Source organism: Phocoena sinus, chromosome 8 (genome assembly GCF_008692025.1).
Source record: "Phocoena sinus isolate mPhoSin1 chromosome 8, mPhoSin1.pri, whole genome shotgun sequence".
Taxonomy (NCBI): Eukaryota; Metazoa; Chordata; class Mammalia; order Artiodactyla; family Phocoenidae; genus Phocoena; species Phocoena sinus.
In genome coordinates this window covers 49,880,643-49,887,440 of record NC_045770.1, presented here as the reverse complement: position 1 = coordinate 49,887,440, position 6,798 = coordinate 49,880,643, and positions in this window count along the sequence as shown.

Here is a 6,798-nt window from a genome sequence, read left to right as displayed (position 1 = left end):
TACAATATCATTATCACACTAAAAACTATAACAGTAGTTCTACAACATTGTCTAATGTTTAGCCCATATTTAAGGTTTTCTACTTGTCCCTAAGTTGTAATTGTTGTCAATGTTGTTTAACCAGGATTTCATTAAAGTGACTCCATGGTGTTTGGTTATGTCTCCTGTGTCTTTTTCTAGAAGTTCACCTCTTTTTTTCCACAACATTGGGTTTATGAAAATATCAGACCATTGTTTTGTAGAATGTCCCACATACAGATTTTTGTATTTCCTTCTTTGTAGTATCACTACCTTGTCTCTCTGTCTCCAGTATTTCCTGTAAATAAGGTCTAAAGACTTGATTAGGTTTAGGGTTTGGGCAGAAATATTTCATGGATTTATGTTGTGCACTTCATATTGTATCAATGGAGACACAGTATCAAGTTATCCCACTATTAATGATGCTAAGTGAGATCGCTTGCTTAAGATGTTGCCCACCAGATCTCTCTAGTCTACAGGTACTTTTTTTCTTTTTTTTCCTTTTTTTAAGAGTAAAGAGTTAGTGTTATAGTTGCCTACCAGTGGTGTTAATGAGTTTCCATTTCCTGCTCTCTATCACTATGTACTCAAGAATTTTTACTTACTCAGTGATGTACAGTCGGTTTCACTCATTCTTTTTGATACTCCATGTAATACTTGCTCCCTCACTTCTAGCTACTGTTGTTTATAGCCAGTCTCCATCAAAAAATAGTCACTGTCAGCTTTCACATCACTCACTATTCAACCTGCTGCAATCTATTCTCTCCCCCACCTCCAGTGGCTATGGTGTTGGTAGTTTTCTAACCCTCAAATCCAATGGATTTGTCATTCCTTATTTTATTTGATCTTTTTGCATTCTATATACAGGTAACATTTTCATGGTTTCTGGTTTCTCCTAGTCTCTGATCAGGTATGCCTGCAGGGCAATTTTTTTTTTTTTTTTTTTTTTTTTTGCTGGGCCCTATATAAACAATTTGATTTTAAGATGTATTACAAAATTCATGGTCCCATGTAAGGTAGAGTTCATCAATGAAGATTTAGAATAATGGATAAGAAAAAGATGTGCATTTATTGACCAGTCAGTGCATGTGAAGATTCTTTATAGTATACAGGCAGCACCCCTTTCTCAGGCCAAGGATATAGTCTTTTCATGTTCTTTATTGTCAAATGTGCCATTCCTGGCTAATTTCATATCTCTCCCACTGTGATTAAAGAGTAGTAATGTAAAAAAAAAAAAAAAACAGTAGTAATGTAGTTACTATTGTATTGAACTATGTAGATCTTACCTCTACAGCTCCCTAATGTCATTTATTTAATGCTGGTTACATCTTTACTCATAATGCTGCATCCATTGTGCCACTGTGAGTACTGGCTTCCAGTAACTCTCTCAAATGTTGTTACTCTGCTTCACTGATGATTACCAAAAATGCAGATCTTACACAGAGTATGCAGGAAAATGAATAATAATTCATTTTCTGGTTATATTTAGCATTTGGACTTTTCTAGCATAAACGTAGAGCACATATTCTAACTGTGTCTTCTCTTGAACTTTTTAGGCTGTAATTACTGCATTCCCAAACTGTGATCTCTTAGCCACACCCAGGAAGAATAGTCAAGAGGCCCACGGATGGAGCAAGAAGAATAGTTTCATTTGTGCAAGGAATGCCCATTCCTCCCATCAGCATGGCTTAAGCCCATACCTAGAGAGCACAAGGTCGCTGTCAATTGGAAATGAGAGGACATTGATTGGAAGAGCCAGTTGGCATAGCAGAGCAGCAGTCTTAAAAGGCCTCAGATTAGATGGGCCTGTCCTGACACACAGTGAAGAACCTGCAGAGAGGGTAAGGGGACCTCCCTGGTGCCAGTGGTGGGAGGTGGACAGAATTTAAGAACAATGTCACCATCCTCACAAACTTGGTAGTCTACAGACCAAAGACAGTCCCATAGTTGGATCACAGACCAGTGGGAGCCAATGCACAGACCCACACATACAACTCAATCTCAAGGGTCAATAGTTTGGTAACCCAAAACCCTGAATTCATTCTGTGTCCAATATGAGAAGTCACCTAAAAGCACCATTCTGGCAGCTCAGTTTCATACTATTGTGTGAAGGAAATATTGCTTCGGCCAGTAGAAATGGTCCACTCTTCAGACCCAGGGAAATTCCATAGGCACAAGACCCAGAGCTCCTTAGAGCATTTGTTCCGCATGAAGAGTAGGTGAGTGGGTTAGAGGGTCAGAGAGTACCTCAGATGGGAGAAATGGCACGTGTCCCAGCACCAAAGTGGGACTTGAAAATCTCAAGAGAGGCATTCTGGCGACCAAGTCTACGTGGGGACCAGATCCAGGCTCAGGGTGCCTTCCTTAGTCCCAGGACCTGGAGGTGAATTTAAAAAATCTTGAGGAAGACACTCCAAAGCATCAGTCTCCCTGAAGCGTGGGGCTGGGCAGGGTCCTTTCTTACTCAGCTCTTAGAGGTACTGTCTGATCATCCCGTCTTATTATCCTTGACTGCTTCATTTGCCTGCCTTTTAAAAGATGGTGCCTCTTAGTGTTCTGTTATTGGCCCTTCTGTTGAAAACCCGAATGAACTTTTTGGCCAACGCAATACAGGTACTCTTTGGTTGAATTTATCCACTCATCTGTAGTTACCACCCATAAGCTGTTTAATTCAAAGTCTGTCTTTTATCTAGACTCTCCTGAGACCAAACTTTTATGTTAGTGTTTTATTATTCAGCTCAAAATGTTTTATAATTTCCATGTGGGTTCTTTGACCCCTGAATTTTTTACAAATGTATTTCTTCATTTCTAAACAGAAAGGATTCTTTCCCTAGCTATCTCTTTATGAATGATTTCTACCTGAATTACACTGTGGTCAGAAAAATTATTCTATATTATTTCAGTCCTTTGAAATTTGTTGAGACATTTTCTGGCCCAATCTATAGCCAGATTGTAAATGTTCTAGGTGTGCTTGAAAAGAACATATATTCTGCAGTTACTGGGCACAGAATTTTATATGTGTATATTAAATATATTAATCATGTTCAAATTATCTATATCTGTACCGACTTTTCCCTTGTTTTATTAATTATTGAAAGAGTGATTTTTAAATCTCCCTCTATGATTATGAATATGTATATTTCTCCTTTTAGTTCTGTCAATTTTTATTTCATTTTGAGGCTATGTTATTAGACATAAATTCAATCTTGTGTCTTCCTGATGGACATGGGGAAAGTCCCGTTTCATTGCTATTAATGCTTTTTGTCCTAAAATCTAATTGTTATTACTGTACTACATTAGTTTTGTCTTGGTTAGTGGATTTTGTTTTTCATTTCTCTTTTATTTGTTTGTTTATTTATTATTTATTGGCTGCATTGGGTCTTAGTTGTGCACAGGCTTTTCTCTAGTTGTGGCAAGCAGGGCTACTCTTCATTGTGGTGTGCGGGCTTCTCACTGCAGTGGCTTCTCTTGTTGCGGAGCATGGCCTCTAGGGCGTGCAGGTTTCAGTAGTTGTAGCTCGTGGGCTCTAGAGAGCAGGCTCAGTAGTTGTGGCCCACAGGCTTAGTTGCTCCGTGGCATGTGGGATCTTCCTGGACAAGGGATCGAACCCATGTCCCCTGCATTGGCAGGCAGATTCTTAACCACTGTACTACCAGGGAAGTCCCTCATTTCTCTTTTAAATCTTGTATCTTTACATCTTAGAAATGTTTCCTATAAACCTCATATAGTTTGGTTTTGTTTTATTGTCCAGTTTGACAATCTTTGTCCTCTAGCTGGAATATTTCATCCATTAACAATTAATGTAATAATTTAAATATATTTGAGTTTATCATATTTCATGCTTCCTATTTATCCTGTCTATTCAATGTTTTGTGACTTCTCCTTTCTTTTTCTTATAATCCTTTCCCAAAGACCTTAAATCTTTTTAATCCATTTACTATTTCTTTTAATTATGTTTGTTATAAGTCTTAATTCTATATTTTTAACTCCACAAGGTATAGTTTCTATAGTCAGTTTTTTATATTTGTTTTTTTGTTTTTGTTTTAGATTTACCCACATATTTACCATTCTCTTTGCTCTTCAATTTATGTTTTATCCTAGATCTTATATCACTTTCCTTTGGTCTGAAATAAACCCTTCAGAATTTTTTTTTTTTAACTTTTATCTATGTAGTTTTTTCTTTTAATCCAGAGTTGTTTTTTGAGTTTTGAGTGTCCCAGTTTTGGCAGTTTACTATTTATTTATTTATTTGGTTGCACCAGGTCTTTAGTTGGGGCAGGCGGGCTCCTTAGTTGTGTGCGGTATGCGTGGGATCACCAGCAATCAAACCCAGGCCCCCTGCATCAGGAGCATAGAGTCTTAATGACTGTGCCACCAGGGAAGTCCCCAGAATTATTTCTTCTGTTGAGATTTTCTTGATGGAAAACTCAGGTTTTTTGAATTTGCATATTTATTTTTTTGTTTGAAGATGTCTTTATTTTCATTCTCAATATTTTTTTTTTTTGGCCACTCCACACAGCTTGCAGGATCTTAGTTCCCCAACCAGGGACTGAACCTAGGACACAGCAGTGAAAGCACCAAGTCCTCACCACTGGATCACCAGGGAATTCCCAATTTTTCACTCAATCTTGAAAGATATTTTCTCTGAGTGTAGAATTCTAGGGTAGGAGTTATTCTCTTTCCACTCACAATGCCATTCAACTGTCCCTGGCTCTCATTGCTGTTGAGAAATCAGCTAACTGCCTTTTTTTTTTTTTTTTTAAGTAATCTGATATTTTTCTTTCTGGATATTTTTATTCTGCCTTTAGTGTTCCTCAGTTCTGTTAATGATGTGTTGAGATATGGATTTCTTTTTTTAATTCTTCTTGAGATTCATTAAGTTTACTGAATCTGTGCATTAGTGCCTTTCAACAGTTCTAAAGATTTCTCAGCCATAATCTTAAAATATTGCCTCTACTCCATTCACTCTCATTTGAGAATTCCAATTAAACGTGTTAATGCATTCTCACTCTATCTTTCATTTCTCTTAACCTTTCCTTGATTGTTTTCCTCTTTATATCTGTTTGTGCTGCATTCTATACAATTTCTTCTGACCTCTTCATCTGTGTCTAATATACTTTTCTACTTACCCATTGAGTTTTTCTTTCAAAAATTATTTATTTTCTGAAAGCTGGATTTTTTTTTTTTTTCAAATTTGCTAGGTCACATTTTAAAGTCTTTTTCCTCTAGACATTTTCAGGTTTGTCTGTTACTACTTTAGACACAGTAAGCATAGTTGTTTTATATTCTGTGTTTGACAGTTTCAGTAACTAAAGTCTTGATAGGTCCCTATTGTCATATTTTTTTTCTGCTGGTCCTCACTCATAGTGCCATGGTTCCTTGAGGCCTAGTTTAGCTGGAGCTACTTGTTTTCTTTGGAAAATTATTTATAAGAATTCTGAGGCCTAAGAAAATGTTTTCTGGGGAAGGATTTCCATTTGCTTCTGCCAAGTGCCTGGAATCACTACTAGTATAAAACAACTTAAACTAAATTCATATTTAAGGGCTTTTTATTTTTTTAATTTACTTTATGAAGTATAATTGATTTATAATGTGTTAATTTCTACTGTGAGAGTTTTTTAGATCCGCCAAATGAGCTGAATTTGGGTTGCTAAATCATACAGGGGTCAGATTATGACTATAACTTCTTAGGGACTGTTTCCTTCCTCCACTGCTGAGAGTTTATATCTGATTCCCCCTACACTAAAGACCTTCTGAGGTCCTGCCTTAATGGGCAATTCCTAATCCTATTAGATTCCTTACCATGAGCAAGTTATCTTCTGTCCCCCATACCTCACACAACAATGAAAACTGAGTTAAGATTGTCCCCTAAGCATTTTGTCCATCTTTTATGGCTGAATTATTTGTGACTATATTACAGTATTTGACCTGCCATGAATTATCGTTTAATAATAAATGTCCCAGGATTTTTACTCCTTTTAGATGATAAAAAAAAACTACCCTCAAAGTTGCAGCTACCTTATTAGACTGTTAAACAGTTATTAAATTTCTAAATATTGGATCTCATCAGTTCTTAGCATTTTAGACCTGGAGGGGACCTTAGAAAACATCTGAGTCAGTGGTTCTCATCCATAGGCTTCTCATTTAAATCACTTGGGACCTTTTAAAACCATATTGATGCCTAGATCTCATCCCAGACCACATTTATCAGAATTTGTGAGGGTAAATCTCACATATCAGTAGTTTTTTTTAACTCTCCAGGTGATTCTAATGTGAATCCAGGGTTAAAAAGCACTGGTCTAAACCTCATAGATGAGGAAACTGAGACCCAAAGATGCTAAAAGTCTTCACAAAATTCACATTTACATAAGGTAGATGTTAGAACGTGAAGTACCCTAACTCTTACTCCAGGACTCTATTGCCCCATTCTGCCTCCTGTGTTATTGAATACTAAATAAAGATTGGCAACAACATTTCTTTTAACTCAAGAATTCATACAACAAACATCATGTGTTTTCTGGGTACTTGGCACTAATGATAGGATTATTAAATAGAAAAACACTCTGGAAACTTAAGGTTAGAGAAAAGCTGATGGAAAACTAGAAGGATTATCTAGTTAGCATTTGTTCTTTAAAGTCACTGCCTAGTCTGGATCTTCTACCTAAGGTGCAACGAAATATTTTGGTTATAATTTAATACCAGGGGCAAAAGAACCTGTCTTCCCATTAAAACTGATATGTTTAATTATTTTCTAATAATGAGAACTGCATCCTTGACTGT